This window comes from Lolium perenne, chromosome 7 (assembly GCF_019359855.2).
Source record: "Lolium perenne isolate Kyuss_39 chromosome 7, Kyuss_2.0, whole genome shotgun sequence".
NCBI lineage: Eukaryota > Viridiplantae > Streptophyta > Magnoliopsida > Poales > Poaceae > Lolium > Lolium perenne.
The window spans coordinates 329,164,042-329,175,004 of NC_067250.2; positions in this window are offsets into that span (position 1 = coordinate 329,164,042).

The window sequence follows — 10,963 nt, forward strand, 5'->3', positions numbered from 1 at the left end:
GGTACTCGAACATTTTCCTACAGAAGCCCCTCAATGCAACCGGAAGTAATTGTGTCATAATCACGTGGCAGTCATGAGACTTTAGGTTTTGAAACTTTTTCTCCGACATGTTTATTATTCCCTTTATATTCGACGAAGCCAGACGGGACCTTGATGCTACTCGGGACTTCAAAAAAGATCTCCTTCTCCTCTTTGGTAAGAGCGTAGCTGGCAGGACCTTGATACTTCTCTCGATTCAGGTTGTTTCCTTCGTGGATACTTTGCTGGTCCTGCCGTGCATCCGGTGTATCTTTTGTCTTCCCATACACGCCCAAGAAGTTTAGCAGGTTCACGCAAAGATTTTTCGTCACGTGCATCACGTCGATTGCAGAGTGAACCTCTAAGAATTTCCGTAGGGTAGCTCCCAAAATATCGACTTCTTCTTCCACATGGGTACGTGTCCGTCAACATCATGCGGAACAGATTGTCCGCCGGGACCCTTTCCAAAGATCACTTTTAAATCCTTGACCATATCATATATAACTTCCCCATTAGGGCGGGTAGGCTTCGTTCGGTTATCTGCCTCACCTCCGAAATGCTTTCCTCTCTTTCTTACGTGATGTTGTTTTGGAAGAAATCGACGATGCCCTGTACACATTCTTGTTTCCCAAATAATTACTATCAGTCTCACCTAAACAGTGTGTGCATGCATTGTATCCCTTGTTTGACTGCCCTGAAATGTTACCAAGAGCAGGCCAATCATTGATGGTTACAAATAACAACGCTCGTAGGTTAAATTCCTTTTGTTCGTGCTCATCCCACACAGGTACACCTTCGTCACGCCACAACTCTAAAAGTTCTTCAACCAATGGCCTCGGTACACATCAATGTCGTTGCCGGGTTGCTTCGGGCCCTGGATGAGCACCGGCATCATAATGAACTTCCGCTTCATGCACAACCAAGGAGGAAGGTTATAGATACATAGAGTCACCGGCCAGGTGCTATGACTGAGCTCGCTCCCCGAAAGGATTAAAGCCATCTCGTACTTAGACCAAATCTTAAGTTCCTTGCGTCATCTGAAAATGACTTGAACTCTCTGTCGATTTTTCTCCACCGCGACCCGTCGGCGGGGTGTCTCAGCATCACATCTTTCTTACGGTCCTCTTTGTGCCATCGCAACAACTTGGCATGCTCTTTGTTCAGGAACAAACGTTTCAACCGTGGTATTATAGGAGCATACCACATCACCTTCGCAGGAACCCTCTTCCTGGGGGTGGACTCACCCTCAACATCGCCGGGGTCATCTCGCCTGATCTTATACCTCAATGCACTACATACCGGGCATGCATTCAAATTCTCGTACTCCCGCGGTAGAGGATGCGATCATTGATGCATGCATGTATCTTTTGCACCTCTAATCCTAGAGGGCAGACAACCTTCTTTGCTTCGTACGTGCTAGAGGGCAACACGTTCTCCCCGGAAGCATCTTCTTTATTATTTTCAGCAACTTTTCAAATCCCTTGTCGAAGTACCATTCTCTCGCCTTCCATCGCAGCAATTCCAGCGTGGTACCCAGCTTTTTCTCGACCATTTTCGCAATTTGGGTACAACAGTTTGTTGTGATCCTCTAACATTTTCTCCAACTTCAACCTCTCCTTTTCATTTCCGCAGTTCATCTTCGCATCAAGAATGGCCCGACCCAAATCGTCATCCGGGTCATCAAAAATCGGCTCATCGAAAATGAGCTCTTCTTCAGCTTCATCTTCCCCCATTCTACTACCACCGTCTTCAGTGAATAAGCTGGGATAGTTGTCACTATCCTCTTCTTCTTCGTTGTCTTCCAATATAACTCCTCTTTCTCCGTGCTTGGTCCAACAATTATAGCTGGGCATGAAACCATTCTCCAGCAGGTGGACGTGAAGGGTCTTCGAGGTAGAGTAATCCTTCATATTCTTACAGAACTACATGGACAATACATGAAACCATTCGACTGCTCGTTTGCCTCAGCCACGTTGAGAAAATAATGCATGCCGATAATGAACTCGGGATGGCACCGGTCACCGTACATCCATTGTCGACTCATCTGCATTTTATATGTATATCAAAAATCATTAAGTACACAACATCATGGATATATGAGTGACCAACTTAATTAATATTCAAGTTCATCACATAAAACTAAGTTATTTTTATAAAAAAGAAGAGGGGCTCACCGAGGTGGTACCGTGCCGGCTAGGGGACGACGCTAGCGATCGACGGCGGTGAGGACGGGGATGATACTAATTAAAACCTACAAAACATACCATAATTTCAGCTCAAATTGCATATAAAAAAATAAAATCACTAACTTAGGCATTTCATCGAACACCTTGCTTGCACTACAAAAATAGTACGAGTTAAAACTACCAAAGAACTGAGCTAAATTAGGAACGCCGGAAGGAAGGATGATATTGCTAACCCTTGGATAGATGTATGCCGTTAATCTTGTTAAAATAGTGGAGAAAAATAAAGATTATTGGAGTGTGAGAGGTGTAAAATATTTGGAAATGTGAGAGGAGAAGTGAGAATGAGATATGCAGGGAGCTCGGGCGCTGCCGCGCGCTCATATAGGGCACAGACCCTTTAGTACCGGTTCCTTACACGAACCGGTACTAAAGGTGCAACCCTGGCCCCACCACCGCCTGGAAATCGGGCCCAAACCCTTTAATACCGGTTCGTGTTACGAACCGGTATTAAAGGTCCATAACGAACCGGTATTGATGTCTCACGCACGGAACCGGTATTAATGCCCCCTTTAGTACCGGTTCGTAAGGGAACCGGTACTAAAGGCTTAGATGGATGAGAGGTTTTCTACTAGTGAGTTGATCCATGTTGACAGGATACTACATATCTTGAAGCATGCATTGAGAATCACACGAAATCTAATCTTTGCATGGACCAGGTTAATTCTGAACCTGCCCAACAGTGGAGCACTACAATACTGGTGGTGAAGTGTACTGTAACCAGAGTGTTGACAACAATCTCGTATATGTCAGCATTTTAATTTTGTCACGTTAATAAATGAATGGCTCTGAGTTTATTATTTCTACATAGGGACCTGAGCAGACAACCAATTCAGACTAGAACTGATATACATTTACCTATATCAGCATAGACTATTGTCTTATGAGGCTGCTCAAACAATGGCAGAGGGAAACAGTATACTTTAAATTTCAGATCACATGGTGGACAAATCTTGGTGAACCAGCACGTCCGCAAACTCGTAACATTTGTAGCACTATAAGTAACTTCCTCGCCCCCTTTTTTTACTATTTATGTTACGCGTTGACCATTTAAACCTGCTAACTACATCAATGTCAAGAGTCAAGATAGTTTTCCTGTTAAAATTGAAAGTAAAAATGATTTTTGAATTCTCTAATTGAACCTGACTTCCTTTTAGCAGCCCACTCCAGGCAAGGATGTTGACCATCGTGCTGTGAAAGTTCCAGTTGTCTTATTTGTAGACTGGCCATTTATTGTGTCTTGTTTGTAGAATGGCCATTTATTGTGTCTTATTTTAGAATGGCCATTTATTGTAAGATTTCTTGGCTAGGATTCGTCTAAAATTTTGCAGCCTAAAATACGCCGTCCTAAATAGTCAGCTAATACAATTTAGTTATGTATAATGGATTTTTTCACAATTGCGGTGGAAGAGAAAAATCTTAGGTCTTAGTACTGTGAAGTTTAAGGAACTTTTCTTCTTGGGTGTGCTAGATGGAGGTTAATAATGATTGTGTTTATTTATGTTTTTTTCAGGAGTGGTGCTTACTAGATGTTTTAAGCATTTAGTTCAATTGTTTTCCATGCATGTTATAAAGAGAATGAACGTGAGAATTTTGGGTGTCCAAAACAAAGAGAGTCAGATCCATCGACACCTGCCAGGCAAAACAAGGCCAGCCCAAGAAAGGGGGATTAACCTTCAATATTTGTCATTATTAAAAAGAGATGGGTTGAACCGTTATGAATTTGAGAAAACAATGACAATGTCCATTGGCTATGTTACTGCTTGACGTCTGACCTTGCCGTCTTATTCATGCAGGCTCTCCATTGTCTGTGGGCTATTTCTACAGCACAAGCCCCATCTTGGCATGACAGAGAGGGGTCTGGATAGAAGAAGGGGAGGCATGAGCACGAGGAGAGGAGGAGGTCGCACCACATGTCAGCATTGGTATGTTCTGCTTCTTTTTTCTGCTATATTCTTTTCATCCAGTCTCTGGTTTTTATTTTCTGGCTTGTTGATCTTTTCCTCTGCACTTAGTTAGCAAACATTAATAACGTTTCCCTACATTTCATGAGATAGAGGAAACTTGAAATGTGAGTTAATATTTAACTTGAAATTCATCATCATGATAAGTATTTTTCTGTTCGTGAGCATTCCAGTTTTTGTCCGCAATTGTTCCAATTTAATTATACAACTTAATGATGCTTTCGTGCATTCCTGTTGATCTCTGTGAAACACACACAAAAACTCATCCATGAATCTTTTGGATTTAGCATAGTTTCTTTGGAAATTCTTCATACATAAAGGACAAACTGTGCTCTTGGAGATATTGGGTTCTCATGCTTATTTGAGCGCATTTTCTTATCTAGAAATAGCCATTACCAATCTAATATGGTTATCTTTGCACCAGCCACTGTATCATGAAATTCATGTATCATTTCAGAATAAACTGACATTTTTTTACTGTGTGGGATCCTGTGGAAAATCAATCCATGTAAGCACAAGAGGTGAAAGCTTACTAGGAGCTTGACTTATGTGGAATAGTCGATAGATATCTGAAACCAAGCTCAGTGCAAACAAGTAAGTGCAAGTTGTTGTTTCTTTTGTTTCTTGCTTCAGTATGACTTGCAATGGAGAAGTGAATCATGTCAACTGATGTTACATTCAGTGGTTGCTGATTTCTTCCGTCTTAATTTACAGAGGCAACCCGATTTGCATGTCAGATGCGTGAACCAGCAACTGCAAGAAGCAGAGCTAAGCTGTTTAGCTTAGAGGTTATGGCTATCTAGGTGAAATCACTTTGTGCTTCATGTTTAGATCGGTTCAAAGAATCAAATTTCATTGTAGGCATGCTACCCAGCTGGAAAAGCAATTGGCTGGAAACTTTCTTTTGCTTTTGCTTTTGTTCAGATAGATCAGTGGAGAGCTATATTCGAAGTTAGCAAAGGCATCCATATTTTGCCAGTTTTTCTTTTGTTCTGCACTGTCATTTGTATCGGAGGAAAGAAGGAGGTGATTTCGCTTTGCGTGTTGTAGATGATCGTATTCTGGATTTGCTTTACTGTGAATTTACCAAGTGATGTAAGGGCACTCGACTTTGATTTTCTCCAAGCAATAATATAAGGGCACTTGAGTTTGGTTTTCTAAAGAGTGGATAGAGATAAAAATACGATTAGACTGATTGGGCTGCAACCGTACAGCGAGGAGGCGCCCCATGGGGCGCTCCAACCACTAGTATTTTGCAAAAGCTGTGCAAACAAGGACTAGACGACAAAAACGGTGGCACCATGCACTTCGGTTCGAGATAAAAAAAAATTGCTACTGCTCTCCCACAGCTGCATGCTGCATGCGTCTTGCATGTTATCTGACTCACGCGAACATTCACGATCTATCTAAATCCAAATATATGTGTATTGTGTAGTACATGGTGATTATTTGGTAGACCTGTAATCGTCTTAAACACCTACTACACTAGGCACTACAAAAAAATTGCATTAACAGTAGCAGAAATAGAGCAAATCACGGTGCTATAATCAAAAATGATATATGTAGTCATGGCTTCATTTTGGGACATCATCAAATTTTCTGGTCTTTGATTTTGCCCGCTCGTCGAACATCATTCCCTGAACAAATACCAAGAACACTTTCCATGCTTAGCTAGTAGAGTAAGAGTTCACAGAGTTACACGACTAATCAGTCATGGTCAGTAAACAGCACCATGCTATGAATAATGGCATTACCTACACTTGGTTATCGTAGGAGGAGCTACCGGATTAACTAGTTACGATTTTTTTTTCGAGGTTGATGGGGGGGGGGGGGGGGGGAACCCCACCGCTTGTTATTATTACTCGAATGGCCAAGCAGCCGGTCCATATATACAAGGTAAGAAGAGGTACATGGGGTGGGGAGAGAGAGGTACAAGCGCTACAATGCTCTAGTCAAGATATAGGATTGGAGCAAATCCAACGCTGCACGGTCTACGGCCGGAAGCCGCCACCGCCAAAGGGCGAGATCGTCGCATGCTCTTCGCAGCGCGGAGCTCGGGGTCGAGGGTCTTCCATTGAAGACAAGATCGTTGCGACTCTTCCAAATGGTCCAAAGAATCGTCGCGACCCCCATATGCCAAGTAGCATCGGGAAGGGGGAGGGGGGATCGGAGGTCCCAAATGGAGAACTGCCCGGCTGGGATTGGGACATCCAGCCGGGACCAAACATCCGCGGCCAAGAAGCAATCGGAGAGCAGGTGCCTCCCCGTCTCGATGGTCGGACACGCAGCGTAGGATATCCGAAGGGGCGCAGTTCTTGTAGAAGAGGTTGGCACGGGTGCTCAGGCGGTCGATGTCGAGGAGGTAAGCGAAGATCTTCAGCTTCGACGGCAGGCGCAGGGACCAAGAGACGCAGGCGGATGCGTCCCTAGGTCGTGCAGGGGAAAGCATCCTATATGCCTCCCGCGAGCAGAAGCGAGGTGTCGAGGTGGAGTCGATGAAGCGGTCGTCGGGGCCGCCCCCAAGACGTGTGTCATCGATGATCCGGCGCACCAAGAAGAGCTCGGACTCCACAACCGCGGAGAGTCAAGGCTGCAGATCAAGCCCCAGGGTGACCACGGTGGCCACCGAGGCGTGCTGGCGAGTGCTGTGGGAGAAGAGGGCGGGGAAGCGCTCTGCAAGTGGACTGCTCGGCAGCCACTTGTCCAGCCAGAAGGACGTGGAACAACCATCTCTGACCGTCACACGAGTGATGGCGCGGTAGAGGGGGAGGCATTTCCCCACAATCTTCTCCAAGAACGAGGGGGCCGTCGAGAGCTCCCCCAAGTTGCGACCTGTGTGTGCAAAGAACCAAGATTTCCAAGGCAGTAAAATAGGTTGGTGAAGTTTATGGACAAAGTTGAGAAGCAAGCACCTGTTCTGCCGGTGGAGATCCTTGTCGCCGAAACCGCCCTCCTGCTTAGACAACACAACCTTTTCCCATGTGGTTAGACAACGAGCCCCAGAACAAGAATCTTTCCCAGTCCAGAAAAACGCGCGGCGTCTCTTATCTATACTGTCAATAACACCACGGGGTAGCAAGTACGAGCACATGAAGTAAGTAGCAAGATTATTCAGCACATCATTACACAGAACGAGCCTACCCCAGAGGACAACAAATGAGCGCGCCAACCAGAGAGACGACGGTCGAAGGAGAGAAGAAGGGGAGCGAACGCCGATGTAGGGAGTTTGGTGGGGGAGAGGGAGAGCCCAAGATAAGACTGGGGAAAGGAGGAGATGGGGCAACCAAGGGTAGCGGCCATGGCTGTGGCCTCAGAGGGTGGGACATTCATCGAGATGAAACAAGACTTGTGGAAGTTGATAGCCAGGCCAGTTGCAGAACAAAATCCTCAAGCACCTGACGGAGGCAGGCAGCGGCGCTGGTGGAGGCTTTGCAAAGGATCAGAGTGTTATCCTCGTACTATAAGACAGGGCAGGGGATATCCTGAGCGAGGCGGTGGGACAAGGACCTGCGAGCCTAAGCCTGGCGGATCAGGCGCTGGAGCACATCAGCCACAAGGATGAACAGATACGGGGAGAGGGGATCGCCCTGGCGAAGGCCGTTCCAGCAGCGAATCCAGTCTCTAGGGACGCCGTTCAGGAGAACCGCTGTGAGCCCCGAACGAAGGATATTCTCCATTCAAAGACACCAATGCTCGTCAAAGCCACGGGTTTTAAGAATAACGAGGAGGTTGTGCCAGTTGACAGAGTCAAACGCTTTGCGGAAGTCGATTTTGAAAATAATGGTCGGCACTTTACGAGAGTGACAGCAGCGGAGGAGGTCAGCCACATAAACGATGTTCTCCGAGATGCGGCGCCCAGACAGGAAACCTGTCTGGTCAGCATCCACAAGGGATTGGATATATACCTGCTTGCAGCCTAGTTGTAAGCACCTTGGTGATAGCCTTCATAACACAGTTCTGGAGCGATATGGGGCGGAACTATGAAGGGTGAGTGGCAGCATCGACTTTGGGGAGCAGAACAAGGAAAGCGTGGTTAATACGAGCGAGATCAATGGTGCCATCAAAAAAGGACGAGAAAAGCTCAAAGACATCAGGAGCCACAGTGGTCCAGAAAGTTGAGAAGAAAGCGGGCCCGAAGCCATCGGGCCCAGGGCTGGAGAGTTTGTTCATGGAGAGGAAGGCTGTTTTAATCTCCTCGTGGGAGAAATGGGCGCTTAAACACCCAGCAAGGTCGGGGGTAGCCGGATAGAGCGAGCTGAGGTCGAAGCGCCAGACGGGGGTAGTGACCGAGCTGAGAAGCTCAGTGTAGAAGGTTTTGAGGATGGAGGCTTTCCTAGGGTTGTCAGAAATATCCACCCCTTCCACCGAAAGTAGCGGGATGGAATTACGGCGCATCCTACAGGTGGCGGAGGCATGGGAAAACTTGGTATTCTCGTCCCCCTCTAGAGCATAACGGACTTTAGCCTGAGATTTTCAATACAGAGCATTTTCCTTGATAGAGAGGTGCAAGGCATCCATAGTGAGAGAACGCAGTTGGTATTCCGGCGGAGAGAGGGTACGCCCCTCCTCGAGTAGGTCCAGCAGATTAATGAGAATACGGCAGTCCTTCTCCCTTTGAGAACAGGGGGAGACATGCCTACGTCACTTATTGCAGGAGGAACGACAGAGGCGCAGGCGAGCAACCATCCTGGCCGTGGGGACAGGGTGGTAAGTAGATTCCCAGGCAGCGATGATCGAGAGACGAAGGCGGTTGTGCAGGGCCCAGGCAGGTTCATACCTGAAGTACCCTCCTTTAGGGATAAGAGTCGAGATCTTAGCCAGAAGAGGAACATGGTCGGAAGTGTCCCGAGCGATCGAGGTTAGGGAGGATGAGGGGAAGCATTCATTCGAGGCATGGTTGATGAAAACCCTATCAAGTCGAACAAGGGTGGGGGAGGCCCGGCCGTTGGACCAGGTGAACTGTCGGTCGCACAGGGGGAGTTCGATGAGCCCAAGGACATTGATAGTGTCGTTGAACAGGTCCACCTCAGAGGCGGAGAAATTTGCATTATTCCGGTCAGACGGGTCATGGGTGAGGTTGAAATCACCAGCAATAATCCAAGGGACATCGTCTCCAGGGTCATGGAGAGTTAGGTTTTGAAGGAAAGGAGGCTTCTCCGCGTGCTCGCAGGGGGCGTAGACGTTTGAAAAGTGGAAAATGCTGCCGTCGTTTGAAAGAGAAAGATCGAGAGAGAGGGTATGGCGCGAAGGGATAGAGCGAACTAAGGTGAACAAATTTGGGTCCCACGCGGTAAAGAGACCCCCCGAGGTGCCGACAGAATCGACATTTTCGAAAGATCGCAGGGGGGAGGAAGGAAGGAAGCAGCTTTGGCTGTCAGAATGGGCCCAAGTTTTGTCTCTTGCAACCCCACCATGCTGGGCTGGGCTAAAGGACGGTCGGCTCGCACGTTGTCGCATTTGGCAGGATCGCCAAGCCCCCGAATATTCCAGGATGTGAAAGAGAAACTTAAAAAGCCATTCATTGAATACAGATGTGAGCACCATGGCAAGAGTACACAAAAATGTCATGCTGCCAAACACAACAGCCCAGGGCCAGAAGGGGGTCTACGGGGAAGAAAAAAATAGCAAAGAGAAGGCACAGCCAAAGCTACATGCGCACACTACAGGTCCTTAAGCAGCAGCAGAGCAACCTAGCACAGCTAGTCAGAAGCAGCGGCGGCGGAGCAACAGCGGCCACCACGAATGGAGGCAGCTGGGGCGGAGGGACAGCACTGCGTGCCCATCCGATCGTGCGGACGAGGAGTGCACCGTCGCCGCATCGTCAACGGCGTCAGGATCGACACCGCAGGCGGCAGCAAGCGCTTTGAGGCGCGGCACGGGGATCGGCCCCGGGTCGGAGCTGCCATAGAAACCTGCCGCCTCGGCAGAGCCGCTGGTGAGGTCAAACCGAGAGGTTTTTGCTACCTTTGCCTTGGACAGCATGGAGACAAAGTTGGGAGGCTCTTTGGCGGCGAGGCGGGAGCTCCGGCGAGCTTTGAAGGCGGAGTCGACTGCACGCTTGCGGTGGATGCGCTATTTGCGAGCCGAGTCTTCGTGGTCCAACTCAGGGGCCACGACCGCTAGGCCCAGGTCCTCTCTTGCGTCAGGAGAGGCCAGATCCAGAGGAGAAGGATCGGTCAGGCGCGGCGGGAGCTCCACGTCGAGAAGCTCCACTTCATGGACCTCCGCCATCGCGGCCGACGGCGTACCGAGGGTGTCGTACCACTACAAGAGGAGAGGAGCATGGCTAAGACGAGTTGTGGGAGCAAAAGAGGGGACAGAGCAAGGGGCTGTGTTGGGAACCTGGGCAGCATCGAGGCCAGTTTCAGGAAACTGGGAAGCCAGCCTCTTGGCGAGGAGGTGGTCCCAAACCTCCGTGGGCGGAGCTTGCTCCTGCGGGAGGGGATAGTTTGTCTCCGCCGGGAGCCCATCAAGTCCATCCAAGGTAGAGGCGCGGGCGAGGGTGGCTTGGCGGCGAGCGATGATCCATCCCCACAGATTGAGGACAGAGGTAGCTGGCGCGCGCGAGGCAGGAGGAGGAGAGGGTGGAGCGCCGTGGACCGAGTCCTCGTCGATGTCTCTAAGGCGAGGCCGACGGCGACAGTCCGATCCAGTGGCGTCGCCGGTGTCAAAGTGGAGGCTGGTGGCAGAGAGGAGGTCCTTGCTGACGTGCGACAGGGATTGCAACGGCGCAAGAAA